The sequence below is a fragment of the Suricata suricatta genome, chromosome 3 (genome assembly GCF_006229205.1).
Source record: "Suricata suricatta isolate VVHF042 chromosome 3, meerkat_22Aug2017_6uvM2_HiC, whole genome shotgun sequence".
Taxonomy (NCBI): domain Eukaryota; kingdom Metazoa; phylum Chordata; class Mammalia; order Carnivora; family Herpestidae; genus Suricata; species Suricata suricatta.
This window is the reverse complement of record NC_043702.1, coordinates 81,245,312-81,259,415: the sequence shown is the minus strand read 5'-3', so window position 1 is coordinate 81,259,415 and position 14,104 is coordinate 81,245,312. Positions and strand designations below refer to the sequence as shown.

At 34.5% G+C, this 14,104-nt stretch overlaps 1 non-coding gene across 1 annotated transcript; it reads left to right on the top strand.

Moving 5' to 3' along the window:
• Window positions 1-6,194: 6,194 nt before the first annotated feature.
• On the top strand, window positions 6,195-6,299 carry LOC115288805. Its single transcript, XR_003907199.1, has one exon. It is a non-coding gene; the product is annotated as a U6 spliceosomal RNA (small nuclear RNA).
• Window positions 6,300-14,104: the final 7,805 nt, after the last annotated feature.

Sequence of the window (14,104 nt, the reverse complement as noted above, 5' to 3'; positions counted from 1 at the left end):
AGTCCAGTGGCAAGGAACGCTCATCACCCATCCAGTTTTGGTCTTCTTTTCCTTTAACCCAGTTGCCTCTTAATTTTTAGACATTAATTTATCTGGTTTTTCTTTAGGTTGGTTCCTTGGTAGCATTTTGCTCTCTCTCTTCTGGTAACTCCACTTCCGGTATCTCTCCATAGCCCCCATTTTTTAACGATTCCCTTCTTGATCTTCTCTCACAGGCACAACCAATCGATCCTTCATCCTCTTCTCAACTTCCCAGAAGACTGTGAGTCCTTAGAGTATAGACGCTCTCCTGATGCTGCTCCCAGACCGTGACCCACGCTGGCAAAGCTTCTGCTCCCTAGTGGCTGCATGTTTCATGAGGAGCGCTACTAAAACGCAGGCAAGCACAAAGTCTTAATTGCTTGCTGGTGGGCACTGGGCCAACATGCTGTTAGCAGAATGAAACCCAATCTTAAAGAAAAAGTGCTGACCCCCTGCTCTGGATCTGCCGGCCCCATATGGAATGCACGTGTTTTTTGCAGAGATTTAGGCATGAAGATCTTTTTTTTTTCCACTCTTTTGCATGGGGCCGTCAATCTAGGGGTCGCTAAAACATTTTATTCTTAATGTAATAACCCTGTCTGCAGACAACTTTTAAGAGGCAACTCTGTCCTTCCTCTCCCAACTTATGCCATGGGAAATTAATATATTTTCAGATTTGGGTTCCTTTCTGTAAACATTACTTTACATGTTCTTTGCAACAAAGTTGTTACTTTTAAGAATGTCTACATTGACATTTTGAGATTGTCACTGCCTAATTCTGATGATTTGCTAAGTATTTAGTCTTTGCTAATTAATATCTCTAAACTTCAGGTTGCTAATCTTTAAAATGAGAAAAATATTAATACCTTCCTGCTACAGTGGCTGTGAGGGTACCGTGAGATTAAAACTCTTGCCAGTGCCTGGTACAAAGAAAATGTCCAATAAATGTTGACTCTTAATATTGTTGGCAAAAATAATAGTCTAATAGCTTTCTCAATGTAAAGGCAGCTCAATGTATAACACAAAATATTAACACATGCATTTTGGTGTTTAGGGGCTTCAGCCTTTTTTTTTTTTAATCTCCCACGTCCAGGATTACATTTTGATATATTTCTACTGATATATTTCTTTTTTCTAAAGAGATTAAAAACCTTTCTTCACATTACAAGTAACAAAAAACAGGTAAGCAAAATAAAGAGAAATAATGGTCCCTAGACTTCTCCTTTAAATTTTAATATCACAGTGCTAGGCTTCAAACCTTTCACTGTGTATCCCTCTTTAAATCCTAGAAAACTACAAATTTCCCATCACTGTTAAATGATTAAGATGAGGTCAGTATGAACTTTATTAAGTTCTATAGTACTTCAGAAAATGGGACATTCAAATTAAAGGCTAAAACTTAGATAGTAAAGGTAAATTTGTCTTTCCATTTGAATAACATTCCCTTCCCCAAAGCTTGTAATAATCCTTTGTCACACATGGGTCTGGAAAGGACTGTTCTAAAGGACCCAGAGCTGTACCACCAGTATCAAAGTCCTCAGTCACATCTTTCTCAGGAGCTTTAAAATGCCTTGATGTGAATAAGATACCTAGTGGACCACTTTTATGTCCCAGGGAATGCTCTCAGGCCAGCATTAAGATTACACTCTTCTAAGAATCTGTTTTCCAAGTGCTATAATACTAAATTAAAACTCTAGAGAAAGAATGTCAGTGGTTTCTGTTGTCAGTTTCTATAATATTAATCTGTTTGTTGATATATCCGTTTTTAGCACAGAAAACCTCATCCCAGAACTCTACTATCAGCAATTTATACATATATGTACTACATCCAACGTGAAAAATTACCTTTGTCATTTTCTTGGTAAACAGTAAGAGCCAGATTTGATGAGAAAGACATCATCCATACGGTAATTTGATATCTTTGAAAATCAGGGTAGGCCATTTAAATTGCTAAGTTCAATAAAATGCCATTAGGTATCTTATTCCCTTTCTCCCCAACCAATTCTGAACCCAGGAAAGAGTTACCAAGAAAGCTTGAATAGTGTCTTGTTTAACATTAAATCAGATATGGCTCCATTTATTTCTTCAAAAAATGGTAAGAATTAATTAATATTAATCTACAATCACATTGGTGGGAAAATTAATGGAAATTTTACTAAAAATATAACCTTAACAGGATTTGAAGTTGTCCTTTAGAATATAAAGCCAACACTTTATCCATCAAGCAAATGGTCCTCTGCTATCAGCTGACGAAATTATAAAAATTAACTGCAGGATGATTCTTCTTTTGATCTCTATGCATAAAAGAAACATGTTTGAAAACTACAAAAAAAGACATTAAATATTAAGGTAAATATAGAAATTGACCAAGCCTATTCAATGTAGAATGTATCTTTATTTAGGGAATTAAGGTGCTTGTTGATCCGAACGGATATTATTCTCTCTCCTAACCCATTAGGGCTTTGGTTTATATTTTTTACACGACAGTTTCCAAGAAGACTTGATAATCCTAAATAAATAGGTCAAATTATTTTGGATGACTGAAATCCAAACAACAATAAAATGACAGCTTAGTATTTGGCACATGAAACAATTTTGAATAAGGAGAAATGACATATATTCTGCAAACTGGGTCAATATTAAAATCATAATGTTAAACAAGTATTTCCTGAAATGTAGTCATATCAATTTTCTCTATTTATTAAATGCTATATAGTACTGAGCCACCTAAGTCATCCATAGGGGTCACTTACCAGAAACTTATAGATGAGTGAAAGTTTTACCTTTTTCACTATTTATTGAATATTTATAACATTAGATACTGTGCACTAAAAATAATACAATGGTGTGTATAATATAGACTATTATTTTCGCCATTGTATTTATTTAGTGCTTAGCAATACTTCAGTGTCAATGCTGGATGTTAAAAGCTACTTTTTCTGGTATTATATCATCCAGAGATTCATATCAGAAGCCCTTCTTCATAGCTACAGAATAATAACTTAGGTTCATAGCAATAACCTTAAAGCAAACAAAATATCCTGAAAGATTTTTTAAGTTATCAAAGAAAAAACTAACGTGAGAAAAGCATAGTAATAAGTACATTTGATTATATTCTAACAGTTTGAAAATTGATAACTTGTGTATATATGGTTACTCTCTGCAAAGCGTAATTTTTGATTCACTACAACGATGGCTCCCTGACTACACCTAAAGATGGAACTGACATGTCCAGCATGATCGTTGGACCCGCTGGTGGACATTCAAAGTGAAGCAGAAGCAAAGACTCTGACATCTTTTCTGTTTGTTTTTTCCTGATCTCTTGGAAGCAGTGTCTTTGTTCTAAAAGCACAAAACTGAAACTCCCACTGATTTTAGAAAAGAGCAGCTTTCATCATGATGTATTCCTCAGTTTAAATGTTTTCCTTAACACTAGGCAGGAATTAGCATAGCGCTGGAGGACTCCAGGAGTCTGTGACCCAATGGGAACTTGTAGGAGCCAATTGCCTTCCTCAATAAACACTCTTAAATATGTTCCCTCATAGGGGTGCCTGGGTGGCTCAGTCGGTTGAGAGCAGCCGACTTCAGCTCAGATCATGATTTCGCAGTTCATAGTTTGAGGGCTGAGTCAGGCTCTGTGCTAACAGCCCAGAGAGCCTGGAGCCTACCTCAGATTCTCTGTCTCCTTCTCTCTCTGCCCCTCCTGTTTGCATGTTTCTCTCTCTCTCTCTCTCTCAAAAGTAAGTAAAAAACATTAAAAAAATTTTAATGTCCCCCTGTATTATTTGACTCAATATTTCTCATTCTATTTTCATGCTGTCAATATAAAATGTGTGAAATAATATTGCAGATGCAAAATGCCTACATACTCTTGCTATGCGTGAAGGTAACATGAAATAAATGAATAAACATAAAAGAAGTATACTTTGAGTGAAAAATGTACATCTTCTATCTGGAGACTGATTAAACTCTGATATTGACAAAGCCAAGCCACATAATTTAATCAGTTCGAAGAGTATGTGTATGTTCAAGAGTTTATTCCTTGCAAAGAGACATTGTTGGTGGTCACAGCTCTCTGGGGTTTGGGTACTGCCTTCTAGTCAATACAGGTCAACGATACCATTAAACATCGTGCGGCACACAGGAGAGCCCCGCACAAGAATGATCCAACACAAAAAGGTCAATCCCTCTGAGGTTGGAAACCCTGTCTTAGACCCAGTGAAATTTGGCTAAATCCCACTTAATGTAAGCCATCTTCAATTTTCCATGTCATTTATTTTTCTCCTAGATTCAAATGAGTAAAAGAATATATGGTACAATATATTTCTTTGAAATGAAAGACCTTATGCACTGCTTATTTTGAATGTAATATTGCTGCACCGAAGAGTATAGAAAAATAACAGAAAGAGTTGTTCAGTGTTTGCCACTATCAGCACTCCACCACAGATAGCCCATCTGGTGCAGTCTGATATGGATAATAATGGTGGAGGGTTCTTGCTGTCTTGACTGTAGTCATTACTGCGATGTTATTTTAGGACTAAGTAGTGTTTGCCCATTGGACCATAAAAGTGTGTCATGTAAATACAGGTTTTAGAACACACAATGGTCTGTCCATGTGTAGAAATATGCAGGGGGAAAACCTCATAAAATGTTTTTTAATAGTATTTGTTGGGCATGTGAAGTAATTCCTTTTCAAAGTTAAATCACTTGGAAAAAAGGGGGCTTCTCTTTTCAAAGACCCCGTAAGTAATTATGCTGCATTATACATCATTCATATGTCAATGCAAATTTTGTTTTTAAATGGAAGGAGTTTTGAATGACACAGTACCAAGCAAATGTCCAACATTAACCAAACCGTTTATTTATTTATTTACTCTCACCTGAATTGCTCTTTGAAATTGAATTGGGGGTAGAGGGTGAGTATTTATTTCACCAGAAACCTCATATTTGATACATCATCCTAGAATTAAATTCTGAACACCAAAATATCTCATAGGAAAGAAACTACAAATGACAATAACCTTTAAAAATATCCTTCACAACATTTGAGGCACTTTTCTCAGTAGGTATTATATTTATACTGACAGCAAAAAATAAAAAGGGAAATATAAAGGGCCAGAATAGTATTTAGAAATTCTATACTTTGAATCATACATAGAATTGTATACTTAGAAGTGTGTGATTATATCGTTGGAAACTTGGAATATATACTGTGTTGAGCTTTTCCCCCCATCCCTTAACAATGATGAACATTTTCTTATTGAGATCAATTTATAATAATGACAGTTAGAGAGTAAAATTTATAGTTATATAAAATGAAACTGTCCAGATTGGACGAAGTGACTTGATGATACACAGAACAATCAGAGTTATTAAAATGGTGGGTGGCCTATAGACCCTCAGATGCTTCTCAAAACAAATCATCTTGACAGAAAGAAAATCTTACAAAATGAAGTTTATGTGCCTTCTGCTATTACAGACATTTTAAACTCAAGAAACAACTCTAGAGAATTATTGGAATGTTATTCTTCAAAAATAAAATGCCAAAGATTGGCAAATGCTATATTATACTCAGATTTTATTTAATTCTAATATTTTAAGAAATGTGTGTGGAAGAGTATATAAATAGGTAGATGTTAGGTAGATAGATAGATAGATAGATAGATAGATAGATGATAGGTAGATAGATAGATAGATAGATGATAGGTAGGTAGATAGATAGATAGATACATAATAGGACAGCAAGACAGACTTTTCTTTCCCCCAAATTTCCTCCCTCATTTAAAAGATAGTCAAACCCATCCTAGTAAGAGTCAGTTTTACATTTGACTTCATTAACAAATATTTAGGGCAAACCAGCAACTGCTTCAGATTCATTCCTCAGTTCAATTCGGTAAGTTTCTAAATTGAAAAGGAGGAGTGATAAAAATATTTTCTTTTTGCAGTGACATATTCCTAGTTTTAAGAAACACTGGCCAGCTTTATCCTTTTCTATAACATGCATATGTTTTCAGTTATTTGACATTGTCACACAAGAAAATATCACTGTAAGACTTTGACCTGAGACCTACTCAATAACATGATAGTTTACATGTCTCTGAACGATTCTTCCCCACTCAAGAAAAATACCAACCAGTGAGATCTGAGATGGAGACTTCTAAAGCAGAACTATTGTACTCACTCTGGCAGCACATGTACCAAAATTGGATAGATACAGAGATTAGCATGGCCCCTTTGCAAGGGTGACATGCTGAGTCAAGGCTGTCATGCTGAATTTTCAGGCGACAAAATACTGCCCGTGTGTGCATCCTTAGACAAGGTAAGTAACGACCTGTGGTTAAGTTTCTTCATCTCTAAATGTTGGTAGCAAGAGTCACTTCTTCATAGGATTTTACAAGGATTAAATGCTTTAATAGATATGAAGACTTTAAAACAGTGCCTGGCATATAGTAACACTATATAAGAATTCACTATTTTTTAAAATATTTTTAATATTCTTTCTTCATTTGAAGAATAACTGTATGAGCCTTGACTGGAACTATAAATTGTTCATTTTGTGTTTGTTATGGGCACCACAGTAAGTAACCTCAGGCAACCTGAAATTTAGATATGAACATTTTCCACTAAAATAGTATCCTTTGCACAAATACTAGGATAATTAAATGTAGTGTTAAAATCCTAGTGAAAATGCCAAAGATTAGCAAATGCTATATTATACTCAGATTTTATTTAATTCTAATATTTTAAGAAATGTGTATGGAAGAGTATATAAATAGGTAGATGTTAGGTAGATAGATAGATAGATAGATAGATAGATAGATAGATAGATAGATGATAGGTAGATACATAGATACATAATAGGACAGCAAGACAGACTTTTCTTTCCCCCAAATTTCCTCCCTCATTTAAAAGATAGTCAAACCCATCCTAGTAAGAGTCAGTTTTACATTTGACTTCATTAACAAATATTTAGGTCAAACCAGTAATATTCAGGACTTTATTGCCAATATTTCTATATGATAAGTTTGCTTCTCATATGTAATAAATCATAAAGAGAAAGGGTCCATAAAGGAAAAACCAAAAATAATTTCCAATAGATGAAGTTTGATTTAAGATATAAGGATATACTAAATATTTGACCTGCATATATTTGTTTTCCATGTGATTTGTCAAATATACTGTCTCTTTTCCATATAAGCCCTTACCAAATAGTGCTTTAGTACAAAATAGATGAGTCGATTGGCCCAAGTATAAAATAATTTGAGCAATATTGAGTATCCCAATTCTCTCTGCTGTGCATGGGGTAAGATCTGATAGTGAAACTTTTATGACAGTTGATGGTATTTTAAGATTTGCATTAAAGTTAAGTTGCTGTATCTCTAGGTAGCAAATAGAACCCTAATTGAACCTAACAGACCCATTTTTAGCATAACCTAATAATCTGGTTTCTGTCAACCTCAGCAACCTAATCTCATACTACTTTTTCCTTTGCTCACTAATCTCCAGCACATTGGCCAGTTTTTAGTGTCCCAAATGAACTAATGTCCTTTTATTCCCAAAGATATATAAAACAAATACAGTTTCAACTGCTGAGAATATTCTTTCTCTTTCTTTTCATCTATTTAGCATATCTCTACTGGGATATAACTTGAACTGTCATTTCTTTCAACCTCTAAAATACATTGTCTTTTCATCATATTATCCAATACCTTCTTTTACTTTTATTGTGTAGCATTAATTTAACATAGTAGTTTATCATTTCTTTCATGCCCTCTTCCCCAGTAGGCCATAAACTTCATGAGGATTTGAACCTTGTTTGTATGCTCAGTTTTGTACTCCATTGAAATGATATTGATGCCCTCACCTCAACAAAATGTGTATTGATATCCTACTCTTCTCTTCTAACTTTTGACTAATTTGAAATTGTGTGCTTGATAATTCCACTCAATACAGTGCAGACAGAAGTCCTGACCTAAATTCTCCACCACAGATGAGAATTCCTGCCTTACAAAGGACCTCCATTCACCTACTGGTCAAGCCAGTCACCTGGAAATCATTCTTGATTCCTCCCTTTTCCTCACTCTCCATTTCTAAACCATCACTAAATCCTGTCCTCTGCATGCACCATGTATGAATGTAATGTGTCTACATCTCTTCTCCACAAGACCCACATTTATCATTCAGGATCCTGCCACGAAGGGGTGACCTGCTTCAAGGACGTAATATGAAGAAAATTCTGAACAAAAAATATTTAAAAGATAGGATAAGGTTTGTGGAAACCATCCAGAAATGCTTTAAGACCTCACAGGTAGGAGCAACAGGAAGCTGTTGACAACATAAACCCAAAGGAATAGAGAGGAAGGAGCAGTTACTGGAAAACAGAGAGGGTAGCTCCGTAGTGAGAGGTGTCCAAGATAAACCATGTCCTTTGACAGAAAAGTAGAAGTCAAGGCAAGGAAAGAGCAGGGGAATAAACACTGAATCTCATTCTGTGGCCAACCTCCAGTCTCAGGTTGGTATTTCCCATTAACTAAATCAAAGTGGAATTTAAAAGACAAATAAATAAATAAATAAAACCCTGATATCATTCATAATCATTAACATTTTGAGAGTCATACATCGTGGAGAGAACAAACTGAGTATTCTTCACACCATTTTTCTCCTAGCCTTTATCATTTCTTAAATGAGCCATTGCAATGGTCCACCAACTGGTTGACAAGCTTTCTCTATTACAAACATCTGTACTCAATCCATTGTCTTACAGTGGATCTCTTCTTGGGATAAAACAGTAAGATTCTCTTCTTGGGATAAAACCTATATGAGACTTTTCTGCTTAAAGTATAGCTATCAGTATTTATCTTTTACTCTTAAACTCCTTGTTTTAAAATTGTATATGTTTCAGGGGCATCTGGGTGGTTCATTTGGTTGAGTGTCTGTCTCTTGATTTTAGCTCAGGTCATGATTCCAGGGTTGTGGCATCAAGCCCCACATTAGGCTCCACACTAAGCATGGAACCTGCTTAAGATTCTCTCTATCCCTCTACCACTCTCCCCCACTTGTGCTCTCTCTCTCTAAAATTAAAAAAAAGGTAAAAAATAAAAAAATATATAACTTTTATTATAAAGGCTCGTTGTTCAGTTTCTTAAAATTTTTCCACGCTAGACTGAGTTATGTGAAGGACAGTATTACCTACATTCTTCTCTGAGTCCTTATCAATGTGACTACAGCAGAATAATGCTAAATAAATATTGGATGAATTAATAAATTTTAGAAGACAGAGTTGTAATTTTGAAGTTTTATTTATTTATTTTGAGAGAGAGAGAGCACATGCATGAGCAAGTAAGGAACAGAGAGAGAAGGAAAGAGAAAACCCCAAGCAGGCTCTGTGCTGTCAGTGCAGAGCCCTATGCTAGGCTCAGTCCTAGGAACCATGAGATCATGAGCCCAAATCAAGAGTCAGATGCTTAACTGACTGAGCCATCCAGGTGCCCCAGATTCATGTTTTTAAAAGCTTCCCAGGTGATTCTAGTGCTCTAGATTAAAAAAATAATAATAATTATTATTATTGGAATAACTAATCTTCTAACATTCTAGATTATAAAGAGAATAATTAGTAAAATTAATCCTCATCCATTTAATTAAGCTATTATCTGTTAAATAGAAGTTCACAAGGTGTTCATGAACTGTGATTCTTAGCTCAAGGTTTTTAAGTCTTTTTGTTTTATTCCTGGTTCTTTTTTCCCTTTCAAATATCAGGTTTAACCTTGATTAGGCAAACCAAGTGCTTCCCCCTGTTGAAAGCTCTTAAAGGAACACCTGCATGGCGAACCAGTTCACATCTAATCTTTGCATTAAAGGAGAGGAAATACTTCCCCCAAAAAGTGATTTAATGCCTTCCCATTATCAGAGAGTATAGAAGAAACAATTTTTTTTCTAAAATTTAAACACTTAACATTTTTATATATTTAAGAACTGCCATAGGACTGAGGTAATTTCACTGAGTATTTTAATGTTAGATTGCTTTTTTAAAATTTATTTGTATCACAGGCCCTTGAGGTTCTATGTACCTAGCTCTGACCTTTTTCCAGTTCATTTCTGATAATTTTTTAAAAATAGTTTTCTTCTCATTTAATATAAAGCCAATATTTTCTTATCTGTGTTCAGATATTTATGTACATTTGATATGCATCTGCCGGTTGTAATATTGAAACAATTCCATTTCTGTGACACATTTTTTAACACCACTTTTGCCAAAGGATGTTCATATTTCAAAATCTACTATTTTGATAGATAAACAAATAATAATAAATTAATTATAACTTATAACTAATTCATTAGTTATAATAATAATTTGTTATGCAATAATGATTTATTGTATATTTTATCATATAAAATATATAATAATATTATATAATAATAAATTAGTTATAATATAATAAAACAATGCTAATAATAAATTATAACTCTCATGATCTCTAACTATCTTTAATAAAATTAGTTCAATAAACTTGTGTACAATTAAGAAATATGTATGTGTGTATATATATATATATATATATATATATATATATAAACACACCTATGTTTATAGGTAAAATTACTTATGTTTAAGCATAGGGATGAATGATGGCTATATATTTTATCTCATTCCTCTACTTAAAAGTGAAATGCAAGTAGAATCCCTAATTTACTAAAAATAATTGTGTAAACAGCAATTTATTAGAGATATTCTCTTATCTTATGCATTTAATTTTGAAAAGGGCACCAGCTCTAACACCTAGTCTCCAGTATTTCCATTAGCAGACTGCCCTCCCCTGTGTCTGTATGTATTAACATTCATCCTACATTGTAATCAAATATTGGTATAATTATTCTTGGCCACGTTAGAGGTTGCAAACCACAAGATACATATGAAACTGTAGTGGCGTGCTTTCGTTAGTGAATTCATAAAACCTGAGGTAGTTCTGTAGTCCCCTATAGGTGAGTGCTATACTTAATACCACTAAGATTTGCAGAAAAACTCTGCCCCCAAATTCTGATTCTGAATTATTCAATTTCTACCTCTTCTCAAATACAGTCATTACTGATATTGTTGTTTCCATCCCTGTTTATTCTACTATATATTTAAGGGTTAAATAATTTGGTTTATTCTACAGCTCTCTAATTGAAATGAGGCATATCCATTTAATCTTTCCAATATGATTATATTTTCCACAAAGGCAAGGCAGTGTCTTATGTCCCTTGGATCTCTCGTGATTTCTACCACAGTTCTGGACATAAACAAATATTCAATAATTACATACTATTTGCTCCATATATTTATTCAATCCTAACTGTTAAGAAATATTATATAACTTATTTAACAATGCTGGAGGTGATAAACTAAAATCAAATATCTGGCATTTACTCCAGGAAAAACTTAAGAATCATTTACTTAAGGGATCTATTTTGCCAGGTCTTTACTTGGTGTTGGATGTGATCAATATACCCCGACTGCTAATGGGAGTAATAAGATTACTGTCATCATCAACCCTAAGACTTCAAAAATGAAAGGAAGTAGAATCTTGAAGCCTGGCGCTACAGGTCATGGTCGGGGTGGGAGGCGGGCACAGGGAGTAGAAAATAGGCCCTCCATCTTGGGCTACTTACCTGTGTGGTACAGGTAACAATGTGTGACTAGGTCTGCAAACAAAACATCACAACTCCAAAAATGTAAGGGCTCTGATTTTTATGTTTACTTGTGTTATCACAGACTTGATTACAGTTTCAAATAAATAAATGAATATTTATGGATTATTGTTAAATTAATATACTGTGTTAGAATTTTATGGAGTATTATATTATTTTTTTTCAATTTTAGAGTCTTTTGACCCTCCAGATATTTGATAGAGCAAATGCTTTTTATCCTTAACCTGATCTTGGTAATGACTAAGGAGTAGAAAATATCTATCTACGTTGCCTTTTATTACAAAATCTACATTCCAGTCTTAGGTAATCTGCTCTGTTTTAAAATGAATCTAAATATTATGTCCTGGGGGAGAACAGCTTTTGGGGGGGGGGTGAATGCTAAAGTACAGCAGCTAATGTTAATACTTACTAGTATTTGCTTATCTACAAGCCTTAAAAGGAAAAGGTTTTCCTACTATTATAAGATGTTACAGTGTTAATCTACATTTCAATAAGATATTTAAAGGCAATTCTAGAACTGTCAAGGAACTGCTCTTAAGCTTGAGAGAAACCTACAAAGGAATGTTGGCAGTTTCATTTTATGTGACACGAAAGCATTATTTTATCAAGAAAGTGTTATTAGTTCCTCAGACATTTGAGTACTTTACACTGCATATTCTCACAAAGTTCCACAGTTGCTCTATAGTGCATGGCGCTAAAATATTACCTATGTAAAATATCCTGCGATATAAAATTAAAGAAGTGGTCTGAATAAGCAAGATTTCCTTTACTTCACTTGGTTCTATCTCAAAATTATAGAGAAGTTGGAAGCTTTGAAGAAAGCACTCATATTTGAAAATCCCAAACTTTGAATGAGGGATTTAAAAGTACAACAAAACCTTGACTTGTGAGCATAATTCATTCTGGAAACATGCTTATAATCCAAAGCACTTGTATATCAAAGCAAATTTCCCCATAAGAAATAATGGAAATTCAGATGATATGTTCCACAACCCAAAAATATTCATATAACAATGAGTATAACTTTGTAATGTAACATACAATAACAAAAAATGTACAAAATATAAAGAAAAGTAAATTGATTGCTCTGTGTTTACCTTTGAAACTTTTGTGGCTGGGGTAAGGGAGACAAGAGAGAGGAGGGTTATCATGTAGGACGAATTTCACTATCACTAACGGAATCACTGCTCTCTGTTGGCTCAATGGCATCTTCTTTTCATTCAGCTTTAACAAGGAATCTATCCAATGACCTAGAATGAAGCAAATCATTGCTAAACTTATTATTGTATGGAAAAGCAAAGGATTGTACATAGGTGCTTTGAAGTGACCAAAAATACACTAATGCCATGTGTGAGCACCTTCCAATTTTCTGAAAAATCACTAATTTCTGCCAAACACCACGGCCTGCGACCGAGCATTGAGTATGGGAGATGATCACCCACAATCCCGCACAGGAAGAGAGAGAGAGAGAGAGAGAGAGAGAGAGAGAGAGAGAGAGAGAGAGAGAAGAACCATTGGTTCATTGGTTCAGTTGTGATCATGTGGTGTTTGGCATCACATACTATTTGTATTGTAAAACATCACTTGTTTATCAAATTAAAATGTATTAGAAATGTTTGCTTATCTTGTGGAACACTCACAGAACAAGTTACTTAGAATCCAAAGTTTTCCTATGTATGCTAAATTATGTTTAAATGTTTGTTAAAGATTTATGAACTAGGAGAGAGTTAAGTCAGAAGCAACCTTTGGATAGTACTATAAAGACTCGTCTAATAAGGGAATGCACTACATTCCTGGTTCTGCTATGTTTCTAGAAATAAGAAGAGTTTTTTTGAGTTAGCAAGGAATTCTTGACCCAGACAGCCCAGAGTTCTCCAGATTTAGGCACAAGTGAGCCAAGATAAACTTTAACTTCTTATTATTTGGCATCTCTTCTCTTTTCCTATTCTTTCCCTTATTGCTCTGTTTCCCAAAGTATAGCAAGCTTATCACTGATGGTTGACAAGATTAGTTGAGGCAATGCATGAACAGATTTTATTATTTAAAAATTGAAATAATTGCACATATACCTTAACATGCATTATATAAAAAGAGAACACATTAAAGATAGCTTAGATACTACTGCTAGAGAAAATAGGTAATATGTAGGTAATATTTAAGATTTTGAGAAGGAATTTATTTAAAGAAAGATATTATGGGGCGCCTGGGTGGCTCAGTCGGTTAAGCCTCCGGCTTCGGCTCAGGTCAGATCTCACGTTCGTGGGTTCGAGCCCCGCGTCAGGCTCTGTGCTAACAGCTAGCTCAGAGCCTGGAGCCTGCTTCCAGTTCTGTGTCTCCTTCTCTCTCTGCCCCTCCCCCTCTCATGCTCTGTCTCTCTCTGTATTAAAAATAAATA